The sequence below is a fragment of the Mustela erminea genome, chromosome 7 (assembly GCF_009829155.1).
Source record: "Mustela erminea isolate mMusErm1 chromosome 7, mMusErm1.Pri, whole genome shotgun sequence".
Taxonomy (NCBI): domain Eukaryota; kingdom Metazoa; phylum Chordata; class Mammalia; order Carnivora; family Mustelidae; genus Mustela; species Mustela erminea.
In genome coordinates this window covers 79891522-79919327 of record NC_045620.1, presented here as the reverse complement: position 1 = coordinate 79919327, position 27806 = coordinate 79891522, and the positions used below count along the sequence as shown (strand labels likewise).

Here is a 27806-nt window from a genome sequence, read left to right as displayed (position 1 = left end):
GCCGGCATTTTACCGTCTCCCGTCCTCACAGGAAGAAGAAGGGTGAGTGAGGTTCATAAGAGATTTCAGATAGACCGCGTACACGTAACTTTAACACAGTGCAGGCACACCTCGGGGATCCTACAGTTTGGTTCCAGAGCACCGCGATAAAGTGAATATCGCCACACGGCAGGTCATAGGAATTCTATGTCTTTCCCGTGCATAGAAAATTTATGTTCCCACGATACTGTCATCTGTTACGTGTGCAGTAGTGTGGTGTCTAAAAAAGTACATACCTTAATTAAAAAATACTTTATCGCTACACAATGCTAGCCATCATCTGAGCTTTGCACGGGCCGTAATCACTGGTCACAGATCAGCATTGCAAATACAACGATAGTGAAAAAGTTTGGAATGTTGTGAGATTACCAAAAGCAGGCATGAGGTGAGCAAGTGCTGTTGGAAAATGCTGATAGACTTGCTCAGCACCGGGTTACTACAGACCTTCCAGTTTTGAAAAATGAGTATCTGTGAAGTGCGGTAAAGCAAAGCACAGTAAAACGAGGGATGCCTGTATGTTTTTATAATTATTTCATTTTATGATTAGTTTTTGTTCTTAATGTCTTACGGTGCCTAATTTGTAAATTGTACTTTACCATACGTATGTATGTATAGGGAGAAAAAAACATAGTAAATATAGGGTTTGGTATTAACAGTGGTTTAGTAGGGGTCTACTAGGGGTCTTGGTTCTATATTCTCCATGGATAAGGGGGTCTACTGTATACGTGGTTAGGAAATGTAAGTGTCCATATAATATATTTAATTGTTTAATGTAGTCGTTGTAATGCAAGTGCTTAATGTAATAGTTTTATGTAATTATTCTTTTCATTTTTCCCATGAGTCAGAAGTATGGTGTATGTACGGGAAGGGTGTGTATATGCACAGTTACACTTCTAATTTTGTATGTATACACCTGTTTATAACATATGCATATTCATGTCATGTGTATGCTGCCAGTATGCACGCAACCGGCCAAGAAAACCTTCCTCATCCCAAATGACTGTGATGATCTCAAGGACATTATTGGGCTTTGATCTTTGATATTCAGCCCCCGCTCCGGTTTCTAGAATCTTATCTTCAGAAACTGTACTCACTTTGACCCCCACTCTTCTTCTCCAGGAGTTAAAGGTAAAGGCTACAAAACTGGACTAGAGAAGGTTCGTTTATCCTCTCCTGCCCTAAGGAGTCATTGTGTCTATAGAACAGATGTGGGATGGGCAGGAGTGGAGTAAACCTATCCCCTCTCCTACTGGAAATCACATTTAATTCTGACCCAAGGGGCCTCTGTGTTTCAAATGGAGAGGTAATTAAGCCTCCAGACTCTGAGCCTTTTGGGGTGAGAGGGCTTTGCTTTTCATATATAGATCCAGTATATTTTTGAAGAGCAGAGGGTGGGGGCCAGAACGGCATAGGAAGCCTTGAAGAGAATGGAAAACAAGATGACAGGTGTTGGGCGTATTGCTGTTAGGTGGCATGGATAAATAGAACACATATTTAAAAATTAATTCCAGTTTTTAAAAGCTCGAAGAATTCTACCAGCATTCTTGGTAATGTGACAGAGGGATGGGACCTCCACCTTGCCAGTGAGTGCTCATGGGAAGGAGAGGGGGCTGGAGTACCCCTTCTACTGCTATTATTATTATTATTATTATTATTATTATTATTATTTTAAAAAATTATTATTGAAGTGGAAAAGTTCCACCTGCAGAGACCTGGAGTGAGACCTCGAAGGACAAGAGCTCTCCGCTGGTAACGACACTTGGTTGTTAACCAACACAGCCAAGGACTGAGCCCAGTGACCTAGAGGGAGATGGCTGAGGTAACCAATCCCCAGGAGTGGTCCTCTGAGGCTTGTTGGTCCCATTTCAGCCACTGCCAGCAAGGAACATTCCATTTGCCGCTGTTCTATGTTGATTTAGACCATTCCTCTTGGGTGTGTGGCTGTAGAGCTTGGAAAATCTGAAGCGAGCAAGAGGACTTGGGATTTCCATTTAGGAATGTTGACACCTTCCCCTAGTCAAGGGACATGGAGTGTGTGTATGTGTGTGTGTGCATGTGTGTGTGCATGCGCGTGTGTGCCTTTGGTGGATTTGCATAGAAGGTAGGGTCAGTCCTTTCTCTACCACCCCACTGTGTTAGGACTGGTGAAGTGGAAGGTGCTATTGTACACTGCACACTCTCTCCTCCTGCCACCCTCTCTTGGAACCAAGCTGAGAGAACTCTTTAGCATGGGCACCCTTGGATTTTTTTTTTTTTTTTTTTTTTTTTTTGATGGGCCAAGCTTACAGTTTTCAAAGTGCTATGACAGGATGGTTGCAAAAATAAAAAGCTAGTGAAAGCTTAGTCACAATATTTCTATAGCTGGCAATCAAAAGATCATATTGCATGCAACTGGCAAAATCATCATAGGGAAATTATGCATTTTCCAGAATACCTTATTCCCTTCTGTGTATTAAACATTACTTTAATATTCTGGTGACAATGTTTTATAATTAATCTAAATGTAAGGGAATGAACACACCAGAGATTATGTCTCAGTGCAAAGAGGTGAAAAAGGCTTTTTTGCAGTGGCAGACTGGATTACTGACTCAACTCCTTTCACTTAAGAGCAGCCACAGATATCACTAAGGGCTAATATCCCGCCTCATCCTCCAGTGAATGCAAACATTCTGTACACTTTGGGGAGTAAAATCTTTTCACTCATAAGGGTGTTAATGTTAACACAGAAGAAAAGCATTTTAAAAATTGCATTAGTGCATAGACTTACATTGAACTCATGAGGGGGAATCTAGCCCCAGAGAGATAAAAACTAAAGAGCTGAGCTATAAACCAGTATGATAACATCCTTATTATAAGATGCAAATTGAGGGACCCAATTCACTAAAACACATGTTACTGGTATTTAATTTTGCTTGTGGGAATATATCAGAAGTTGGCCTATGCCTTTTGTACAATGTACTTAAAACGAGGGCGAGTAACTTTAGCTATTAAAAAAAGTGATAAAGAAGCACAGGGCAAGCCAGGATTGAGAGATAATTGCAAGGATCTAATTTAAGTGTCAGTGTACACAGCTTTCTTCCCTGGCTTGGGCTTAGAGACACAGCACTGGTGTGGGAAGGCAAATGGGGCTGTGCTCCTGGGTGGGGAGGTTGGGGTCCTGCAGCAGGGCAGTGGAATGGCAGCCCTTCTTGGCTGGCCGTAGCCTGTGTGGTGGGGGCCAGATGAGGCTGGCCCACGCCCAATGGTCATCGCAGGAACTTCACTTGAGCTAGTATGTTTGGGAGCCTGTGGTTTGGAGAAGAGAAGATACACTTCCCCATGTGAAAAAGGTCAGTTCCTCTTTCCTCGGGTGGCACAAACAGCCTGCTGGGTGTACTTGGACTTCCTGCCACTACTTCCACCCTTGGGTAGGTGAATTATGCTTCCCTTTCAGGGTGACATGGTGAGGTTGTACCCTGTGTCTGCCCAGGTGGCCATTCTTGTGGGACTACACAGGCAAGAGAACTATTCCTAAGCTGTCCTCCTTTTAGAAGCCCTCCACACCTGGGGGCTCTAGGGAAGGGACATCTCCCCTCCAGACTCCAAGTGCTATCAGTGGACCACAGGGTATGGGCATTGTCAGCTGGGAGCCCATTAAAAATGCACAATCTGCAGTCCCTCCCTAGAGCTGTGGAGTCATGGTCTACATTTTAACAACGTGAATTAAGTTTGAAAAGTGTGGCCAACCCCATCCTCTGGCCTACTGCATGGGCCCTTCATTTGGCATTTATCATTTAGGGTTTTCAGGGTTGATATAGTGAAGAAAAAGTTCTCTAAACATCTATTTTTTTGAAGGGGGGGATTTAAATCTTTGCAATTGGAGGGAAAAATAACATAGGAAGCATAGGGATTCATTGGAAGTTGTCAGGGCACAAGGATGATGCACTGTGAGATGCGACCTTAGATAACATTGGGGTCACCTTGATGTTGGCTGGGGAGGGAAGGGAAGTCCAGCTGTGGGGATGTGTTGGGTCTGCTGAAGGGATACATTGTTGGGAAGATGCATGTTATGATGGGCATACAGTATTGTGAGTATATTTGATGCCACTCAATTGTATAATTACAAATGGTTAAAATGGTAAATACTGTGTTATATATATTTCACCCTAACTAAAAAAGCTGTTTAAAGGAACAAGCAAAGAAAACCAAAATAGAAAATAACAAGAACAAGGGCACCTGGGTGGCTCATTTGGTTAAGTGTAAGCTTTCAGCTCAGGTCATGATCCCAGGGACTGGTATTGAGTCTGGAGTTGTGCTCCTTGCTCAGTAGGGAGCCTGCTTCTTTCTCTCCCTCTCCCTCTGTCTCTCCCCCTGCTTGTGCCCTCTCTCTCTTTCTCTCAAATAAATAAATAAATGAATGAATAAAATCTTTAAAAAAAGAAAGGAAATTAACAAGAACAAATGGCAACGATGTAAACACAAAACAGGAGACAAGACTAGCAAGAGAAAGCAAAGGAATAAGGACAGCAGCTGGTATGGGAGAGGCAGCCACAGAGAGGGGAAAGAATCTTATGGGAGACAGAGTCTGGGGCACCCACAAACTGTCCAGTCTGTTGCAGCCAGAGAAGGGCTGATTTTCTTCTACTGCCTGACAGGGTCCCTGGAGTTTAGGGTCAGGATCACCTCCCTGGGGTGGGAGAAGTGTCCACTTCCAGCTTACTTATGTGTGTTGTCCTGAAAGTAGGATAAATGGCTGTGAAGCTGACTTGTCCACTTTAAGGCGGGTGGTTGATATGAGTGCTTTCTAGGTGAACTGCACCCTCAGAGCCATTTACTTTATGGAAGGTTTCTGTTGGGGAGGACTGGGAAAACTCATCAGATTGCAAGTTTGCTGCTTCCCCTCATTATAATCTCACTTCTGAATAATTTCTGAGGAGTTTGGAAGTATAAGAAGGGGGAACCTCTTCAAGGTGTGGGAACATTCCAAAGACAGGTAAGATGTTTTCTACCCTGGACGGGCTCTTTACTATTTGTTTGCGAAATCTACTATCATCATTCTAAAAGTTTCTTGTTGTTCATTCTGCCCATTTAAAAAAGTAGAAGATTTGGCTTTCATACATGTGTTTGAGCTGGATCAGGGAAGACAGTCTTATCTTGTCTGACCTGTTAATTTGTTTGGTCAGTCCTTGCTTGTTTAAGATTCCCTCCCCTCTCTTTTCTCCCTCAAGCAACAACATGGTATAATCATAGCCCTTGCCTGTAGAACTCCCTGCTTGTCAAACTCTGAAGGTTCAGGTCTGTAGACAGAAAGAGGCTGGAATGCAAGGTGTGAATACTGAGATAAAACAGAGTGTGGGCAAGAGTTTTCTCTTGTTGCTATTGGGCTTTAAGAACTTGCAGGTCAAGAACTGGCCTCAAAAACAAAACTTGAGAGACTTGAAGTTATATTCTGAGACCAGGGCAGAGGACTCCAAGCTTTCAACTCTGTGACTTGCTCTCAGGAAGCATGTAGCATGTATTTGCTGGTGATGGAGGTAGATGCTTGGAATTTATTTTTTGCCAAATGATTTGGTTTTCTGAGTCCTGAGTCCTGGTCAAAGCTTCCCTTTTAATCTTGTTTTTTAAAAAGTCAGTTGGTACAAATTGGGCTTAACTGCAAGGGAATGTGAACAGGAGGGGAAGCTAAATCTTTCAAGCTATCTGGTGAATCTGAGAGTTCTCTGAAAGCATTCCGAAGAAATATGAGTAAATGTCTGGGAGGAGGACAAGGAAGTGATTGCATTATTACTAATTACATAATGAGGTATCACCTTTGAAAACTATTTTTACCTTCATTGAACAGTTTTTACTTTCTCATTTTGCCCCAGTTCTGAGCAAACTGAGGCACAAGGCAGTCCAGTGGTTTGTTGGGGGCCATAGAACTGATTAGGAGAGTAGGCAAGACTTGGGACCCAGGCACTATGACTAATTCTGCAGACTTTCTGTGAGGTTTTTAATCTTGTCCTTTCTAGACATGCTCTCTCCTGGGTTTAGACTCATGCTGGGTGCTAGGTGGGCGGGTATTGGAGATAGTGGATAAATATGGGTGTAGGCTCTTGAATGTCCTAACATGCTCAGGCTGGAGCTGGTCCTAACCCTGCCACGGTGAGGTGATAGGAATTGAGGACAGACTCTTTCCTGGAAGGGAGGAGTGTGAGTGTTGGGTTCATGATACTGGTATGTGGTTCTCAGTAATTGCATTCAGGCCAAGAAATCATGTGGATCCACATACAGCCTGTATTCCCTGGCCGTTTCTGAGCCTGGCCAGTTCCCACACCTTACCTCTAAAAGAATAGCTCACTCAGTCACCCCCTGATTCAGATATTTTCTTCTAAAGATGCTGCGTTGGTCCGGATAGCAAAGCCTTCAGAAGGCCCTTGTTTTAATATTCTCAGATTATCTGGGAGGAGTCATTAATCTCCTTTCCTCAGGTAGGCTGGTTTGTCAGATATTGCTCATCTCACTGTAATTTAGGCTCTTAGAAACAAAGAGTCTAACCTTGAGAAAACAAAATATAGGGAAGTCAGCTAAGATAAGACTGGAGTCTGCAGAATGATGGGTGGGAGGACGGTAGCCACTAGGAGCCTATCCACACAGACATTTTGGAAGCCCCACTGAGGCACTGAAGGCAAATGCTCTGGACTTCCCATGTGACCTTCCTGGAATGTGTGCTGGGGGGAGGGTCTTCAGGTCTTGACACTAGGGGCTGAGCTCTAGATTCAGAATCAAGACCCTTGAGTTCTATCTAGTCTCTGCTCTCCGTGTTCATTTTCTTCTCTGGGTCTTATTTTTCTCATCTGCAAAATGACTAGATGAATTCCAAGGTCACTTCTGACTCTGTGATTCTATGTGACTCTCCCTGGAAGGGAGAACTTCGGAGAACAACGTGGGAGAATGCTGCTGTGGTGGCCAGGTAGGCAGTCACCTGGAGCAGCGATAGGAGGAATCCGTGAACGACTGCAAGGTCACTGCCATGAGCAATCTGTGTTGAGAGGTGTAGGCTTAGACCAGCCAGGGAAAGAAGGCCACTCTACAGAACACCAGGGAAGCTATATAAGAAGGTTTTGCCTAAGTGACATACAAGTAGGTGCTGGTAGCAAATAAACCAGCTCGGGGTCTCCACTTGGTCAGGAATGGAATGCTTTTTTTTTTTTTTTTTTTTTGGTAAGGAAATAAATCCAATCAGGTCTTTTATCTTGTTTAGAAATCATAAATTTAACATGTATTGCAGTTAGTAGACCAGTTCAGGGGCTGTTTGGGGCATGGGTTCATTAGGCTGAGAATATTTATGGGGCAGGGTTTAAAGGACACCATTTAACAATCCTTGGCCCAGGCCTGTTTTGGCTGCAGTTTTTAGCAGTCTTTTAGAGTTCTGTTTTGTTGAATTATACCTTAGGACACAAAGAATTAAATGACTTTTGAAAACATTTCCCTACTGCTCTAGCTAGTTAAATTCCTAACACTTTAGAATCATGGCTATAATTCAGTTTATAAACACAAATAGAGTGCCTGCTATGTCTTACTACCTGGTGGACACATTTTGAGGTATTTTGAAGGAAACAATGGTAAATAATACTAGGGCCATGGCAGGTGACTCAAGCAACATTTTTTGTTATAATAAGTTTGGGGAATTTTTCTTTTCCTATAAGAGGGCACATCATCACAAACTTATACCACAACCGTCCCATGTCCTTTTGCTACAGAACTTGGTCTTGATTTCTGGAAACTTTTTCCACAATCAATAGGCTAAACCTTGTCCTAATCAAAATATGGTAGACATGTGTCGGCATGAATACTGCTGGAAAAAAAAAAAAAGACTCTGGAATATAAACTGGTTTAGACAATAAATGAATGCAGACTCAGTGGGTACTTGGTGAAAGTAAAGGACTCACTCCGTCCTTGACCACCTGTTATTTGCATTTTATTTATTCCTCTGAGCCGTGTCATATTACTGCCATTTTCCAGGTAAAGAAACTGAGGCTAGAACTGGTTAAGTGGCATGCTAAAGATCATCTAGTTAGTGAGAAGTAACATCTGGTCTTTTGACTCCAAAATCCATGCTCCTATTTACCTACTCATCGAACAAGTATTAATTGAACATTTCTCTTATGAGGCATTCTGTATACCTGAATCATGAAACAAGAGCACAGCAGAACACATTTTGTAATTAAGTCCTACTTTAAAACCTACATGAACTCAGAGAAGGGAGAATGATGTGGGTTGTAGAGGCTTGGCAAGATGTCTTAGGAGGAACTTAAGCTGGGTCTTTGCAATGTCACAGCCTTTTAGGTTTAAATGTATCTACCTGAAGTGGACTTCTAATCTCTAAGATATTGGAGAGGTTGGAAGTGTTATTGCACTGTGTTACTCTCATCTACCTGAGTAACAACAGTCTCTAAGTCTAGAAGAGGGACCTGGGACGGGTGAGAATACAAAATAATTATCCCTGATGGCAGTTTCCACATGCTTTTTAAACCTGTATCCAACCTGAATTACCTTTTCTATGGGTACATCTACATAGATGAGCCTTAATAAAACTGAAATAATAATAGGAGAAGCCATAAGAGTAATGATTTTAAAAGCCCTGTGTTTCTAAGGGGTATATACTACCAGCTGCACAGACTCTTTCTATGTGTGATCAGAACTTTTTTCATTGCCTTTAAAAATAAGACATTGTAAGTAGGTGCTTCTTTGATTGAATAAGTAGTTGCTTGGTGGCTGGTTTGTTTTTTGAGAACAGCAGTGCTGTATCTATAGAATCAGCTTGAGCAGTGTATTTCATTCAGCTTCTCAAAAGTTACCAATTGGGATGCCTGGGTGGCTCAGTCAGTTAAGCGTCTGCCTTTGGCTCAGGTCATGATCCCAGGGTCCCAGGATCTAGCCCCCAGTCACATGGGGTTCCCTGCTCAGTTGAGAGCCTGTTTCTCCCTCTCCCTTTGCCCCTCCCCAACTTGTGCGCATGCTAAAATCTTTAAAAAAAGAAAAAGACTTTAGCGATGCCTGGATGACTCATTGGTTAAGCATCTGCCTTCTGCTCAGGTAATGATCCTAGGATCCTGGGATTGAGTTCTGCGTCAGGCTCCTTGTTCAGTGAGGAGCCTGCTTCTCCCTCTGCCTGCCATTCCCCCTGCTTGTGCTCTCATTCTCTGAGAAATAAATAAATAAAATCTTTGAAAACAAACAATCTAAGAAGATTCTCGGTGAGGCTGTTGTAGTGACTCTGACTTACTGCATCCCATGTGTCTCCTTGCCCTTTTTTTGGTCTTTTCTAGCCCCCGTATAAGCTGAGAAGCTGGGATAGGAAGGAAGTACAGGCAAGTTTAGGGCCCTTATGTTGGTCAGGAGGGTTTGGAGGCTGGGAGTGGAGCCCCAGAAAGACATGGCGCTCATGGTGGTGTGGAATGGCCTCTTGGACACCACATGAATCTCCCCAAGGGGAGGCTACCACTGCCATCCTTTCCTTTGTCACTGGTGGTGACTATTGGGAGCATTTCTAACAGGATTTGGGAGGGATGTCCACTATAATCTCTTGGGGCCCATTAACTCAGTTGCTTGGGGATTCTAGTGATGGAGTTGTGTGTTGCAGTGGGAAGAGCTCCAGACTGGAGAAAAAGTCTTAGTAATTATTAGTATTATTAGTATTCATTAGTCATCTAATCACACCGTGGCCAAGTCTTGCCCTGGTTTCCATATTTCCTCCCATTTCTCATTTTGGGCCTGGGAACAAGTAACCTTTCTTCTAAAACTGATGCTCTGATTGGGCTGCTAAGTTAGAAATGTACGGCCACAATAGAGCAGGAGCCATAAGAGATGGGTGCCCAAGATCCAAGATGTCTTGATTCGGGTGATTTATTCTGGGAGGGAGTATTCTGAGAGTGGCCGTAAGAGTCTAAAAAGCCTCTTTGCGTACAGCCCGTATCCTGTTGCCAATAGCTACTCTTTGTAAACTATGGCAACTTTTTTCTAGGACTTGGATTCCTTTTCCCCTTCAATGCAAGTGGTTTCCCCAAATTCTTCTCTTGTCATCTAACCCTTCTTTTACTCTTAGCTTTGTTTACCTTCTCTGTCTGTTCGGTGGACATAGAACACCAAGCAGCCACTTTCTAATTTCTAAAATCTATTCAAATGATACAATTTATATACAGATATGTTTTTGTTGTAAAAATTCAAATTTTGTTAATCCATTGGATGAGAATAGTACATTCTTGGTTTAATTCACATTTCCCTGGGTCCCTGAATGACTGTGTGGAATAGTTCCTCCTTCACCACCCCCCACCCTCTGCAACCTACACTGGACTGTGATATAAGCAAGAAGGAGCCCTTTATGATGTTAGGCCACTGAAGCCGGGTTTGTTTGCTACAGCAGTTGGCCAATCCTGATCCGTGCAGGGCATTGCACATAATGGCAGAATACCAAAATCTTTTTGATCTTTTAAAACCCTACTATCTAGGCCCTGCCCTACTTGGTGTGTATATGAAGTTAATTTCCATTTCTTAAGACCAAGACTATGGTTTGAAAACCCAAGTAACTGCTGAGAATTAAAATAATATTTTTTCTTCTGTTTCTGTCTCCTTCCTATAATCATCCTTTCCCCCCTTATCTTTGTGAATATTCTTTTCTTTTCTCCCAATTTGTAGAAGTAAAATGGAAATATTCAAAGGTTAAAATGGGCCAGTGGTTCTTTGGCTGTGTCAACACATAACAGATTGGGGTGGATAATTTTTACAATTAAAAATAAATCTTCTTGAATTTTCCTTTGGCCTTAAATACCATCTAGATAATTAACACCACTGTGGTATCTTTTTTCCTCTCTTTGGGTGACTAAATATTTGTACCTCAGCTCCCTCCTTCTCTTTGTGTATGTGTATAGAAATAATTTCAATGCCCTAGCTTAAGATCTGGCAGAGAAAAATATTCTTATCCCCTTGGAGAAGGTCATCCTTTTCTGGAAAAGCGGCCTCAAGAAAGGACCATATACATGTTTTGTAAAAGCATGATTATTAAGTTTCAGGTTTATTATCATGCAAATGCTTCTATTTCCCCTCTTACCCCACCCTATCCCCTCCTTTAACTGTGAATAAAATGACATCTGGGACATTGGGAATTTAACCAGCCAGTCAGGAAGGCAGAACAGTGTTTCCTTAGCCAGTGGTTCATGGGGGTTCTCAGAGGGCTTTTGCAGGGAACTTAAGGAGTTGTTCCTTTAAACAAGGTGCCAGCTTATCTCACATTTTAAAATTCCCTTTGCTTTCAGAGTTAAGTGTTTGTCTCCCTGGGAATATGGATTGGTACAACCTTTCAGGAAAGCAATTTGGCAACATGCATCAGGAGCCTTAAAAATGCTTATAAACTTGACCTGGAAGTCCCACTCCTATGGCTTTATTCTATGAAAATCATCAGATATGATCACAGATGCTTATCACAGCATAATTTATGAAAGCAAAACATCTGGTAGTAGCCTAAATACCAAAAAATAAAGGTAGAGGAAATCTCCATAATGGAATATTATGCTGCCTTTAAAAATAGTGTTAAAAATTGATAACATGGGAGAAATGCTCATGATAAAGTGTTGAGTGGGGGGAAAAAGGATACAAAACAAATTCTCCCTTTATTTAAAAAAATTATTTAAGCACACATACATAAAGATAAGGGTCAAATACAAACAAAAAGAGTTATGTTCTAACCAAACCCTCTGAATTTTTTTTCAGTGTTGTAGAGAGGATGTGAAAGAATGTTTTCAAAGTTCCGTGCACATAATGGTTGCTCAATAAATCGTAGTAACTGTTATCATTCTGATTCTTACCACGATTATTTATTAGTGGTAGGAGTTGGTCTGTGACAAACCTCAAGAAAGAATAGTTTTGTGGGAACAATCTTCCTGTTACTGACAACTAACTTCCCATCGTTGTCTACCCACTATCTTCTGTGAGGTGGTCCAAGCCCCAGAGTGAAAATTGCAACAGGGATGAAATGCCTGGAAAATGTATGGGTGGGGACATTTGTAGGAAGCAGAACTTCCTTTGGCTGTTCAAACAAAGCAATTTAAGCATTTAGGAAAGTGAGTTATTTATTGGGTTGAAAACACATGATAATGTACATCTGTATGGTGCTACACTATTTAAAACCCTATTTTAAATCTTAAGAACATGTTTCGATGAAGTAGCTTATATGCTTTGATATCCTCATAGGTAGGTTACCTATTGCAATATTATAAAAGACAACCTCAAAACTTAACAGTGATACCAACACACATTTATTACCTCACAGTTTCTATGGGTCAGGAAATCTAGGTGCAGCTTACTTAGCTCGGTTAAGGGTCTGTCACTAGGTTGCAATCAAGGTGTAGGCCAGACCTGCAATCTTCTTGAGGTTCAACTGAGCAGGCTCACTTGAGTTGTTGACAGGATTCAGTTCCTTCTGAGTTGTTGGCCTGAAGACCTCAGTTCCTCACTGGCTGTTGGCTGGAGGCCATCTTAGGTTCCTTGCAATGTGAGCCCCCACAGGGCAGATCACAATATGGTAGCTAGCTTTATCACAATGAACGAGTTGAGAGAGAGAAAAGTCATAATCTTTTGTAACCCAAACTTGGAACCGACATCCCATCACTTTTGCCATGTTCTTTTTGTTAGAAGCAAGCCACTAGATCTAGCCAACACCCAAGGGGAGGGGATTATACAAGGGTGTGGATACCAGAAGGCGGGGCATTGGGGCCATTTTAGAAGGCAGCCTACCACATCCCCTTTTTACAGCAGAGGAAACAAGTCTCAGTAAGGATGTGTGACTTTCCTTAAATCGTCTATGAAGTTAGACTCAAATCAGGGTTGTTTAGGTTCCAAAATCTATACTTTGTTGTCCATTCTATCATATAAATCTCTAGTCATCTTCTTCCAACATAATCTTGTGCATAAAGGCATGTATGCTGTAATTTATTGAGTGCATAAGAATTTTTATGTAATAAAAACATCCTAAAAAACCTCCAACATTTTATGATATTTTAGAATGGGGGCACATTTTGGAGACAAAAAGAAAAATGTAATGATAATTAGAAAAATATACAGAGGCTCCATTACCTACAAATGCCATCCAGAGTTTTCACAGATAAGGGCCTGGAAAATAGTTCTTTAGGCCATCCAGGGTAGCAGCTATGATTAATTCCAAGCTGTTAACACATTTTATTATGCAAATACTCCTCCAGCAGCTCAGCCATGGAGAAAGTCTGGGCACCGCCCCCACCCCATTCACTCTGGACACTCAATTTGCATGGAAATGTGGCACTCTCACTAGGAGAGGAGACAGTTGGGTTCTCCTTGGGGGTGGGGGGGTGGGGGGTTAGGAGGTAGGTGGGGGAGGTGGCTGGAGGGAGATCAAGCTACCCATTAGTGACACTGATCATTTTAACACCATTTGTGGTTAGAAAAACAATGATATTACCTTAATTTAGTAATTAAATTGCTTCAAGCAGGAGAGATAAGCAAAGCCTGGAGTCAATCGCAGTAGCATTGAATTTGGGGCCTTCTGGGAATGGGAGTTGAATCTTACGTTACCAGGAAGAAGGCTATTCTATGAGAGTAGTGTTTAGTCTCAGCAGAAATGGGGGGATCTCCTTTCTGGGGAGAGAAAGGCAAGCAAAAGGAGCATGTCTCTGGAAATGAGATGGCCATTTATCTGGGAGTTTTTACTATGGGTAGTATTTGATATCTAGGAGGTGATCACTGATGACTTTTACAGTTCTTTCCCTCCTAGTAGTAGTACCTGGGAGGGCTCAGAACTCTATTCAATTACTGAACCATCTTAGTTTAGGCATAACTGATTTACAGGGGAATTTAAATAGCCTTGGATTGTTGGAGATAACTGTTGAGGAGGCAAAGCAGGGGCATGACTGGAAGCCTTTCAAGAGATGGGCCAGGCTTCTAAGACCAGAGCAAAGATGCACTTAAAGATCTCTGTGCAGGTTTTATTTCTGATAGAAAGAGGGAGGTGGGGAAATTGGCAGAGAGTTGGAATGTCCACTCACCCATACACACAGATCTTCTATAGGCACTGGGGATGAAAGGGCCCAATCAAGTTTTCCTACAAGCAGAGATGAGTTCCATTGTGAGGAGAGAGTATGTATGCTGAACATGCTCCTAAACCTCCTTTGTAATTTTTGCTTCTGGCAGTGAGGCTTCAGAAAAAGCTTGCTTTCGGTACCCATTTTCTTCATCCCTGTACCTTCTACTGTATGCCGGCTTATAAGTATTGGAGGGCACTTCCACTCTGTTTTCATCGTATCGTCACAGTGTCTTTAAGCCAATAGAGTAAGTGTTATTCTTATTTGTCAGAGGTGAAAAACTATGGCTTGGAGAAGTTCAGTGATTTGTCCAGTGAGCTGGGGGCAGGTGGTCCAGAGACCAAGTCTCCTAAGTTGCGGCTAAGTGCCCTTCTCATTTCCCACAGTACCTGGGAAAGCCAAACCTGGATTGAAGCAAGGGCCAGAGAAGGGGAGTTTGATTGTAGTGGGGATTTGAAGAGAAGCCACTAAGGTTTCTTGAAAACGGCTTCTGGTGATGGGTAGACAAAAGGGAGAAAGCATGTGGGGAGAATTTAGACCACCCTCTGACTTTTTGGAACAACTATCTGATCAAATTCTTAGAGCTCCATCTCTGGAAGCAAATGGCTCTATAAGTTGACAGGCAGGAGGGGATACACATTGCCAAAGAAAGAGGCTGAGATATGATGGAAAGGTCTCTGACCTTTGAGACAAAAACCAATATTGTTTTCTAATCCTAGTTGTGCTACTAATTCATCATTTAACTTTGTGACCTTAATCTCTCTAGTTCTTATTTTGTTCACTTGTAAAACATGGACTAGATGATCTCTATAAGCCCTTTCCAATTTTTGCTACAGGGAAGCTGGAGTCAGACAGAAACATAAACTTCCATTCCCTTTCTTAGTGACTGATTATCAGATCCCAGTCTCTAAGAACCCCAGTTTCTCCCTCTAGAATTTCCAAGTTCTGGACATCTGGGAATTTGCCCTGATTGTGAAACACAGGCGATGAGAGAAACTGACTTCTTCCTAGTCACCACTTTCTTCTGCTAGTCCCAGGATATATGCAACCACCCAGTAGTTCCCATTCATTGTCCTCATGTCTGCATTTGACTCCACACCATTCCTGACCCATGTTCCTTCAGCAGTGCCTTCTCTCATTCTGCCCTCCACCTTCCCTGCCCCAACCATAGCCACATGTCCACTGAAAGATGGATATTTGACTATATTACTCAGGAGCCACGTGGAAATGTAATATAGGTTCCTTGTCCACCAGGAACTTTAAACATAATTGAGAGAGAAATTGATCAATAGATTTTAGTGCGTTTTCAATGAAAATCCCAGCAGGATTTTTTGTTGAAATTGAGAAACTGATTCTATAATCTATTATATAGCATGCAAATACCTAGGATAGTCAAAACAATTTTGAAGGAGAAAAACACAGTTGGAGGGCTTACACTACCTGATTTCAAGACTTAATGTAAAGTTAGAATACTCAGAACATTGTGGTGTTTTTGTAGAGATAGACGTGGATCAATAGAACAGAATAGAGTCCAGAACTAGATGCCCACATATGATTAGCTGATTTTTTTTTTTTTTTTTGCAAAGATGGATAAAGGCAGTTCAGTGGGGGAAAAGATAACTTTTTCATCAAATGAATTAGAAACCATATACAAAAATTAGAAATCATATACAAAAAAATTCAATTTTTATTTATACACAGAAATTAACTTGATATGGATTGGTCTAAATGTAGGAGTTATAAAAGAAAACATTTATGTGATTTTGGGTTAGGCAAAATTTTTTAAACAGTACACAAACACACACACACACAGACTATAAAATAGAATAGTGATAACTTGAGCATTGTCAAAATTGAAAATTGTTCTTCAAAAGACACTTAACAAAATGAAAAGACAAAGGGGGCGCCTGGGTGGCTTGGTCCGTTAGGTGTCTGCCTTCGGCTTAGGTCATGATCCCAGGGTCCTTGGATCGAGTCCTTCATCAGGGTCCTTGCTCATCGGGGAGTCTGCTTCTCTCTCTGCCTCTGCCCTGCCTCTCTACCCACTTGTGCTCACTCTCTTCTGTGTCAAATAAAGAAATAAAATCTTTAAAAAAAAAAATGAAAAGAAAAAATAAAGACAGAGAAAATATTTATAAAAAATATAACCAATTAAGAACTTGTATCCCAATTGAAGAACTCTTATAACATAATACTATAGGAAATCCACAACCCAATAAAAAAGGGCCAAAAAAAGATTTGTACAATATACATTTCACCATATGAAATACACAAATGGCAAATAAGCACCTGGAAAGATACTTAACATTAATAGTCATTAGAGAAATACAAATTAAAACCATAAGGGGACACTACTATATATATAATAAAATGATTAAAATTAAAAAGACAGAAGAAACAAACACTGGTGGAGCAACTGGAACTCTGATTCGTGGGAATGCAAGATAGCACACTCACCCTGGAAAAGAGCTAGGCTGTTTCTTGCCCAGTTAAAGACATGCTGACCATGTGACCCAGCAATTTCTCTGCCTACTTGAGAAATGAGAATGTATGTTCACACAGAGACTTGTACTTAAATGTTCATGACAGCTTTATTTGTAATGGTGAAAAATGGAAACAACTAGGATGTCTATCAGCCAGTAAATGGGCAAACAAATTGTGACTAACCATGCAGTGGAATACTACTCAGTAATAAAAAGTGTGGAAGTACCGATGTCTGGAGGATAAGGATGAATCTCAAAGACATTCTGCTGAGGAAAGACACAAGAGTACACACAAGACTGGTTAGGCACAAGAATGCATGCTGAATGATTCCATTTAAGGGAAATTCTAGAAAAGACAAAACAATCATGATAAAAAACAGATCACAGGATGCCAACAGTCAGGGGACCTGGATAAGGGGTTTACTGCCATAGAACGAAGGAGACAATGTCCATGTGCTATACTTGATTGTGGTGGTGGTTACGGGACTGTATACATTTGTCAGAACTCACTGAATTGCACACTGAAAATTGGTGAGCTTTATTTATGTAAATCACACCTCAATAAAACTGATTATGGAAAATACCACAGGGAGAGAGAAAACATGTTGGCATGAAACAAGCAATGTCAGGTAGAGTAAGAGAGAATGCCCAAATATGAGGGGCCAAAGGAAGAGTATGGAAGTGTAAAGAGGAGACCTAGCTTCCAATATGTGTGGTTGATCCGGTAAAGTGGGAAGAAAGGAACCTTGTGTGGATGAGCCTTTGGGCTTGGCCAGGCTGGCACAGGAGGAGGGTGGGGCAGCGGCTTAGCTGTGGACCAACCCCTGGGGAATGCCAACTTCTAAAGGGCAGCAGGGGAAGCGGTTCCGGCTGTGGTGGTTTTGGTCAGCACCTTTACAGTAAGCTGTGGGGAAGTGTGGGGTTGCTCGAGTGTGGCGGCACTTTTGGCCTTGAGCCCCACACACAGGTCACTTTCATCAGAACAGGAAAACGAAACAGGCTCCCCTGAATGATTTATGGGAGGGCTTGTATTTTGGGGATGTGATACTGCAATTTGTGTTATAGGATCAGGACATCTGTTTCCAGGGAGGTGTGTTCTCTTACCATGAGTCTTTCCCACGAGGGATCTTTTGCCCCTTCAAATAGTTACACGTTTTATCTTGGTTGCTTGTTAGCATAAGCGGGCCTTCTGGTGACAAGTGGCCTCACCAGTGTGTGAGTATGAGTGGTCTGAGGCCAACTGGGAGGTGAGTAGGAACGGCTTTGGTCCCACCCTGCCCCTCAGATGGCGTCCAGCAGTGCAGTAAGCTGTAGGATTAGGGAGTGTGCCATCTGTCAGATGGCATAAGCAAGCTCCCACTTAACAATTAAGTTTTAGCCATTTATTTGATTAAATTCCAGTTATGCTAACTGTCCCCTTGTGGATTAATGTCCCTTGCTGGAGAACTCTACTGCCAGCAGATCTTGGCCTATAACCCCTTCTCACCAGGAGGCACATTTCCTTGGGGAGGTCTGAAGTAAGAAGAGATAGAATCAGGGTATCCTGGCTAGAGGAACTTTGGCAAGCTTCCTGTTCAACCCTGCACTCCACAGATGACAAAATTGAGGCTAGCTGGCCACAGGGAGCCAGTAGGAAAGGGACTTGCTCAATGTCACACAGCCTGTTTTTTTTTTTTTTTTTTTTAAAGATTTTATTTATTTTATTTGACAGACAGAGATCACAAGTAGGCAGAGAGGCAGGCAGAGAGAGAGAGAGAGAGAGGAGGAAGCAGGCTCCCTGCTGGACAAGGAGCCCGATGTGGGACTCGATCCCAGGACCCTGAGATCATGACCTGAGCCGAAGGCAGCGGCCTAACCCACTGAGCCACCCAGGCGCCCCAGACAGCCTGTTAAGTGTTGAGCAGGACCTGGTACCTCCAGCCTCAAAATTCTTTCTAAATCATGCAGACTTATTCCTCTTGGTTTACAGAGGGTGCAAGAATAGCCTGGCCTGTGTGTAGATGGAAGCACGTGTGTACCTATGGCAGGCAGGTACCCTAGTCTTTCTGGAGAAGGTAATGTCAGACCTTTGCTTGTGCTCACCTTTCCCTGCCAGGCTAGTTAGGGAAAAATTTCTCATTAAAAATTCAGTTTGAGAGGGAGGTCCTCCCTCCTTTTTTTTTTTTTTTTTTAAGAATTTATTTGGTCAGCACTCCCTTTTTTTTTTTTTTTTTTTAAGAATTTATTTATTTATTTGACAGAGAGAGAGACCACAAGTAGGCAGAGAGAGAAGGAGGCAGGCTCCCAGCTGAGCAGAGAGCCTGATGCGGAGCTCCATCCCAGGACCCTGAGACCATGACCTGAGCCGGAAGGCAGAGGCTTAACCCACTGAGCCACCCAGGTGCTTCCCCCTTTTTTTAAACAAATAAACAAACAAACAAACAAACAAACAATATCTCCTTCTGCTTTTAAAGGAAATACGAATTCTCAATTCTTGCTGAGGAAGATCTTTGGTTTAAACCTCAGGGACTTTGTTTTGTCAGAAGCATGTTTGAGATTCTGGTAGCCCCACCCTGCCTGGTTTTTAATACTCCCCACTAATCCCTTTTCACCCCAAGGCCTTGTCCACATGGTGTTCATGGTCTCCTAGCTTGTCTGGGTGAATACTCCCAGCTCCCACCCTGAGAACCTCCTGCAACCCAGAATCCCCATGAACATATTATGCAAGAATGTGTGTCTACAAGCACCTCCCCCCACACTGTATGTGGGATCGAATATTCATTGTATAAGTCAAATTAAAATGTATTAACTTTCCTTCCAGATGCCCCCTGATAGCAAGTTTAATTACTCTGGACATAATTAAATGAGTTTAGGAGATTAGAAATATAAGGGGGTAGTGAAGAGCATATATTTATGGGAAAAAAAGGAACATTTAATTCTGAGTCTTTTGTCACTTGGTGGGTAGAATGCTGGGAAAAGTGAGATGGAGGAGACGCTTGGGTAGAGGTGGAATGAAGAGGGTTTTAGGAGGGTTGAACCAGTTTGGATGTATCAGGATCTATCAGTCTCTTGACCTACAAATGTAGAAATGTAGGAGGCTCTATGACTGGGCATCTTTCTCTTGATTCAGGGTGGTTTTTTCCTGTGGAAATTCAGTGAGCTTGAGGCAGATTGACCAACTAAGGAGCTGGGCAAGCAAGCAGGTATGTTGAATGTCGCTCTCTCTACTGCTTCATTCTAGGACAGGGCCTCACCTTGCCATAGACTTTCCCTCTTGGGGTAGGCTTTTCCAGAGAATTGAGGTCAAGTTCACAAATATCAGAATGTCTTCAACAACGGGAATTGTCTCCCTGGAATGTTTGCTGTTTTGTGTTTCTGTGGCCCGTGGCTCATTGCATACCTCCAGGTACCTCAACCCCAATCTTGCCCTGACTGAAGGAGCAAATGGTAGTGCGTGGGTTCCAGGTGGAGCCAGTAGGTCCCTAATCCAGCTCATTAATGAGATGCTGGGTTACTCCATTAAAAACCCAGGCATACACATACACACACACACACACGACTATGTGCACACATGCATGCACACAAATATATTCATGCTGATATACACTAGTATATTCACACATACATATGCACACTTGCATGCACTCACACATGTCCACACACTCATTCATAAACCCACACACTTGAACATACACCAACACACACATAGACACATACACTCTCATTATAAATATATTCATGTAACACACATTTATACACATAATTAGACACCTGTGCACACGTAAGTCACTCATTAAGATGTACACTCTCATGTATGCTTATTCACTTTTACATATTTGCAGAAATATGTATGTATGCATAAACGTCTATATACTCAAACACAGACACACATACAACTAGACACTCAGAACTCAAAGGTGAATGTTTTGGAGGAGAAGATATTTTTTTGTGGTTAATATTCCTATAGATCCTTCTCTTCAGAATCCTGTTTTTCAACTGGAAGGGATGTCTTGCCTCTAAGTGGAAAAGGCAGTTGTGGTTTGTTAAATTTTTCAGCTGCACAGGGCGGAAGGATATTCTTCCTTGTGGTTTAGAATTACACTCTAGAAAGTTGCAAACAGATTTCCACACCCTTTCTGAAGGTGCCTTCCTCTGGGCTTGGGCTGTTTTCATGAGGCTGGACAAAGCTCTTTAAATAAGGTCCTGATATGTATGTATGTGTGTATGTATGTATGCATGCGTGCATAAGCCCTAAGTCATTGAATGAATAGTGAAAGTGAAGGCAAAATAAGCCTGAGGAGATAAAGTGAAATTCTCTTACATTTGAGCCTTGGGTTGGGGGGTGGGGGACTGAGAACTGCTAGAATGGTGTTTAGAAATAGAGTCTGTGTTATGTCTAGTGGTCCTAGTATTTTGTGTTACTCTGACCCTGGCATTGTATCATTTCAATGCAGTCGGGTGTGCAAATGTTCAGTTCTGGTGGGTGAAAGGTATTTTGTATTCAAGCCAAATCTACATTTCAGATTTGAAATGGGGGGAAGCTAGGGGGAAAGGGGGTGGGACTGAAAGGGGGCAAAGGTCAGTGTTCACAGGTCTGAGACCATGTTTAATATCACATGACACCTTTGTCAAACAGTGTGTCACTTGCCCTCCCCTCCATACACACAGGCTGTCTGGATTTCTGTACCTAAGGGACCTTTCTCTGTGTTGCCTTCCTGCCCAAACTCGGAGGCTTGCTTTACATAAATCAGAAGAAATGAGTGAAATTTGATCTATCACCTTTTTTTTAATGTGGTGGCATGAGAAGCCCTGGAGGGTCATGTGCTCCCTCTCTGGTCAGGCCCGTCTCTGCCTCCCCTTCCTGGGCTCCTGTGGGCTGTCTGAGGCCTTGGGGATTGACAGGAGGCTAGAGGGAGGGAGTGGTATTATATTTCTTACTCACAACCTTGAAGGTGAGCCTGAGTCTGCAGCCCAGGGTCAGGTCATTCCCTGAAATCTCAGAGGTGATGAATGAGACTGGGCAGTCAGATTCATTCGAAGTGTCTTGAGAGTGGCAGTGAAAACTCTCGGGTTCTGGGGCCATTTGCTGCCCTTCTGTGTGGGGGAGAAACAGGGTAGCATGGGCTAGTAATGGCCTGCCTTTCACCTTGTGGACCAGAGTTCACCATGGCTTTGACCTTCACCTACACCCTGGTGAACACCTGTCCTTATCACCACAGTCCCCACATAGGCATGGCTGCTCTGCGTGAGCATCCTGACTGGGGTGGTGCAGTGATACCCCTCTCTGTGTCTAGTGTCTCTGGGTCTCCCCAGAAATGCTTTATAGAAGAGGGCAAGCCTGGTGGATATTGTAGTCATTTTCCTCCTTCACCTTTTGGATACCGAGGTTTGAAGACCAGGGAGAGGCAGAATGAGCCACCAGAGTAAGCAGTTTCCCTGTGAAACTTTACCCGAGCTTTATGAAAGAGAGGCGGCTCTATTAATGGGCATAAATCAGCAAAGGCAGGAGGACTTTGGAAGCATATAGACCTGGGTTCAGATCCAGAGTATCACTCGAAGTGGTAGCTTTTCTGAAATTCTTCATTTCTCATCTGGAAAATGGGAATAATAATAACATGACTGTGAGGTTATTATGAGCATTGTATGAGTTATTGCATGCAAAGTGCCTGACATGGATTTGGCTCTCAATATATGTTAGTCATTATTTATTTCTTAAAATTTATATTTAGCTCTTATTTCAAAGAGTTAGAGGCAGTGTCTACATAAATCTGTGGGGCAAAGGCAGAGTTTTAAAATGGGCATTTGGAAGAGGGAAAACAAACATGCTCAGGAATGAAGCTTGAATTCTTCAATCAGCCAACACTCCTGACCAAATCATAATTTCCCTTATTTTTAGGAGCTGAGAGGAATTCTCTTCTGCTTGGTACATTGTGGTGGGAAGATTCCCTGCAGAAACCAAGCAGTACCCTTGGCCGCATGAAGATTCAGTGCCTTGTTTATATCAGTTTCCATTTTGACATTTGTTCTTAAATGGATCAAGGTCGTTTTTATCTGCTTAATGATCTGCTTGCATGAAGACACAAGATGCCAGGAACAATTTGGGAAAACTAAACACCATGCAGAAAAACCATAGCCTTGTCCTCCTCCCTAACTCCCATCTACCCCATCTCCCAAGTCCTGCTTCTAGGCTATAGAAGTTGCTCTTAAAAATGAGTATATAATCTTCACAATATGCCTGAAACATCACAGATCACCCAGCAAGCCAGTAATTCCTTTGCACATGAGCTTCTTAATTTGTTAGTTGTTGTTCAAAAACTTCAGTTCCTTTCAGTGTAGGAGATATCTTCTCACAGCCAATTTTGAAAGTCCTAAAATCAAGGAAAAAGCAAGAAACTTATGATATGGTAAAGGGACCAAGAACTGGATTTCATTTCTGGCTATGTCACTAATTAGCCAATTAGCTATCTGATCTTGGGCAAGTGAATCTCCTCATTCCTGCCATCTCAGTTTTTAGATCTATAAAACATGGTGATGGTATCTGCTCTGTCTCACGGCCTGGTTTGGCCATGAGCTGAGATAAAGGATGGGAGGGGAACAAATTGCTCTGCATGTTGTTTGCCACCCTTACCTATGATTCTTCCTGAAGAAGGTAAACCCAGCTTCAGTTCATATGACCAGTTAGCCTGGGGTTGGGACTCAGCACATTTTCCCCATGTATTAGCAGTAGTCACCAAAAACCCTAACAGAGGTTGACTTACTCAACCCAGTGGCAGTCTGAAGGGCTTGACAAACTGGTGAATGTACCCAAGATGCTGTTCTCCTTAATTCTAGTATGGAGACTCTAGTCTTCCAGGTACTGCAGAATCTTCAGAGGTAGCCCTGTGATGCTCAAAAGAAGCCACAAGGGGCGCCTGGGTGGCTCAGTGGGTTAAGCCTCTGCCTTCAGCTCAGGTCATGATCCCAGGGTCCTGGGATCAGCCCTGCATTGCACTCTCTGCTCAGTAGGTAGCCTGCTTCCGCCTCTCTCTCTGCTTGCCTCTCTGCCTACTTGTGATGTTTCTCTCTTTGCCAAATAAATAAAATCTAAAAAAAAAAAAAGCCAAAATGAGGGACTTGTTCATATAGAACAGGGATCAGCAAACTGTAGCCCAGGGACCAAGTCCAGGGCATTGCCTGCTTTTACAAATACCGTTTTATTAGAACACAGACATGCTTGTTCTTCTATGGATCTGTGTCTGTCCATCTCTGGCTGCTTTCAATGTAGAGTTGAGTAGTTGTGACAGAGACTGACCCTCAAAGTCAGCAATATTTACTACTTGGCCCTTCACAGGAAAAGTCTGCTGACCCCTGGTATAGAATACAGATCAAAGTAGGCTGTCACTCAAGTCCTCTATGAGTGTGTGACTTTCCCAGTTATTTGACTTATTTACTAATGAATTCCTATTTATATCTCAGAAGAGGTTAATACTGTTTCTGGGCTCAATGGTGAAACAAGTAAAGAATTGTTTTTTTATCCCCCCACCCTTTATTGGGAGTCTCCTCCTTGCAAGAGCCAGAAGAAAATTGTTCATTTATGCACCGACCACTTAACTTATGCTATCACCTTTACTTTTTTTTTTTTTTTTTAAGATTTTATGTATTCATTTGACAGACAGAAATCACAAGTAGAGAGGCAGAAAGAGAGAGAGAGAGAGAGAGAGAGAGAGAAAGGAAAGCAGGCTCCCTGCTGAGCAGAGAGCCCAACTTGGGACTTGATCCCGGGACCCTGGGATCTTGACTTGAGTGGAAGGCAGAAGCTTTAACCCACTGAGCCACCCAGGCACCCCTATCACGTTTACTTTTTATGCTAACCTAGTGAGTTAAATATTTTACATATGGAGAAGCTGATCTTCAGAGACATTAAGTAACTCAGCCAAGATCACAAAGCTAGTATCGAGTGAAGTCAGGTTTTCTATCCAGGCCTAATTCTATATATCAAATTCATCCCATCAGAGGTTGCTGCCTCCATGGCTTCGGCCCTCCCTCTGAAATTTCCCCAGAGGCCAGTTTTAGACACTACCTATGCCTTATAGGCATGGACTAAAGCCAATGAATGAATTACTTCTTGCGGTATTCCATAGCCTCAGCTCCAATTGTGCCTTTCTAATTTATGGAAGGGAATTTAGACATCAAATTGAAAGAAGAAAAGGATGTTTTTGGGAAGAGGGGATTAGGAAAGTGTGGCAACCTTCCCTGAATCCTAAAATCACCTTGAGCGGTGATTGCCTTATCATTTGTGTAAAGAGCAATTTAGAACTGTTGTGAGTTTATGTAAATTGTCCATGTAACTACCCCAGTCCCAAATGAATAGCACAGTTTCATTGCATTAGCAATACTTTATATACCTACATTTCTCTCAGGCAAGGGGTAGAGATCTGTTAAATATGGCCTGGGAGGGCCCAGAATCCAATAGCTCCAACCTCATCCCATAAACATGTGTCAGTCCACCCCACAGTCTCTCTCTCTGTAGCAGAGCAAGTGTCCTTGCTGGCTTTGCCATCTACGGTCTTGTCATTGGCTCTGTTTTTGAAGGCAGTGGAAAAGTCCTGGATTCTGGAACCAGCCTGGACACAGTGAATGGTCTGCGCTGGCTGAACTGAGCTTCTGGACAGATGCCAGCCCAGTAGAAGAGGCATCTGATCTGTGATAAGGACGAGGGGCCAAAGGCGGCTGCAGCTGCCCTTGGTCTGGCCCTTTTGCTTAATATATGGTCAGTCTTCTGATGAAAGAGTTGGGGGTTAAAGGTCACCTTTGAGTTGACTGTTAATATACCTGCCCTCCTCTTGTTCCCTGGGGGAGGGATTTTTTTCTGTGAGGTTAATTTGGGGTAAACGCATTTTAGGAAGAAGCAGGAATGGTAAAGACATTTCTTAAAAACTTAACAAAACAAAACAGGGAGAAGGCCAGTGATTAATCTGTTGTACTCTGGGTTGCAGATCTTAGCAGCTCACATGTCTAATTGTGTAAAGGCTCAAACTCCCAAGCTTATAAAGGGATGATAAATAATAAATAGTAATTAAATTAAAGATGTGCACACTGGTCCCTCTGTATTCCAGGAAGTTTGAAAATGGACTCACCCTTCATCATGATGAAGTCCCTCCCTGAGGATGTTCTGGTGGTACTGAGTGGAAGAAGATGTCATAGGAGCTTCCCCACAGACTTCTCAAGCAGTCACAGTTTAGCATCTCCTTTCCGGGCAAAGAGAGGTGGAGAAAGAAAGGGCCCTGGACAAGGGCTGAGGGGACTGTGGCTGCCCTGGCAGTAAGTAGGAGAGGCTGTACAGCATATTGACAGATGTTTGTGAGAGGTGGTTGTAGCTATTGGATCCTGGGGCCATATTTATCAGATCTACTCCTCATGGGAGAGAAATGTGGTATATAAACAATTGACAAAGCTGTGAAACCATGTGATTCATTTGGGACTGGGGTGGTCACATGGAAAGTCCACTTAAAAGCCAAGCTGAGGGCACCTGGATGGCTCAGTGGGTTGAGCCTCTGCCTTCGGCTCAGGTCATGATCTCAGGGTCCTGGGATCGAGCCCCGCATTGGGCTCTCTGCTTGGCAGGGAGCCTGCTTTCTCCCCACCCCCCTCTCTTTCTCTCTCTCTCTCTGACTACTTGTGATCTCTCTCTGCCAAATAAATAAATAAAAAATCTTAAAAAAAAAAAAAAGCCAAGCTGACTCCTTTGGAACAGTAGCTCCACCATGGGGGGCTGGTGCACAGCAGGGACTGAGGGGGCCACTCCTTTAGCCTCAGGTGGAAATCTTGAGCCACCCACTTATGCACCCAGTGTAACACTTATGCACCCAGTGTAACGTCGGAGAGACAGGCCATGGCTCTAGGCATAATCGGCCAAGGCCACTGCAGCTCATTTCTCAGGTTATGTGGTTTGAACAAATCTGAAACACTGAGATAATGATTCTTGGAGGAAGGAGGCCCTGCAGCCAGAGTTGTGAGGGTCAGTCTTCATACAAGAGAAGGATCAGAAGTGTTGATAGCATCTGGATGGGTGCGGGTGAGGAGGGACAGAGTCATGGGAAAGTCTGTCTCCTGCAGTCACTCGTGGGGCTGAGGGAATTGGTGTGTGTGTGGGCTGAGGTGGGAAGGGCTGAGCCTCTGACCTCTGGGTTAAGGAAATGCCGTTTTCTTTCTTTCCTTAAAGAAGAAACACATACACTCACACACACACGCATACCAAAAAAAATTCCAACAGTTCATGGTCCTGTTTATTCTCAGACGGGGACTGGATGGCCATTCAGAGGTGTCCGACTGTGCCGTCCAGCCAGACTGACATCTGTGGGAGTTCAGGGTTTTAAATGTTTAGTCTGCATGAGACCCCCAGGTCCCAGTGGGCTCAACTCCTGATAGGCCTGACTTAGTCATCCACCCCCGCCCCCTCCTATGAAATGGAATCATGGGGGTTTGGACAAGGGAAGTTTGATTCCCTCTGAAGTCCAAGGGCAGTGGGGGGAGGGGAGGCAAGGCACAGGGTTGTCATCAAAGTTGTCAAGAACCTAAGCCTGGGGACTTAGTAAAGGCTGTAGGTCAGCATCTGCCCTCCTCTCCCCTTCTCCCTCATAGCAGGCCACCATTTTCTCCTCTGATATAGGGCATGGTCAGGGTGGGGCCTCTCTTTTCGTTTGGCCCTTCGTATTTACTGCTGTCACTGTACTTACACACAGCCCTGCAGTGAGTTGTCAGCATGTCTGCATCCCCCTGCCCCCATGGTTCTGTTCTTTATTTCCATTTAAATCTCCAGCTTTAAACACGGTACCTGGCACAGAGCTTTTGTGCGGTAAAAACTTTTGGAATTGGCCTTGAGCTGAACTCAGCTGGACATGCTTGTCAAAATCCTGAAGATTTTACTGGGCATGGTAATATGTGGGACACACATAGGGAGAGAGCTTTGCAGGTCTTTGAGCTTGCCAGTTACAGAGTTCCTGGGCTACAGCCATCGAATAGCCAGTGGGTGGGGGTTGCCCTCTGACATCTGTGCTGTGCTGGGGCTAGTTTGGCAATGGAGGAGGGACACCTGGGGTCCATGGGATAAGGAGGGGATGACTCTTGCACCACCACAGCTTTTCTAACCGGAAGTTCTGCAGGGGCTGAGATAGGGACACCATGGGAGTGAAAGCAGGTTAGATCTAATAATCACCTACTTAGTTCTTGCCTACTCTGTAGTAGCAGCAGGCAAGCC

At 43.1% G+C, this 27806-nt stretch overlaps 1 long non-coding RNA gene across 1 annotated transcript; it reads left to right on the top strand.

Annotated features, from left to right (window-relative positions):
* On the top strand, window positions 1–22641 carry LOC116595619. The gene is made up of 3 exons (XR_004287775.1): window positions 1–42; window positions 19701–19773; window positions 22467–22641. It is a non-coding gene; the product is annotated as an uncharacterized LOC116595619 (long non-coding RNA).
* Window positions 22642–27806: the final 5165 nt, after the last annotated feature.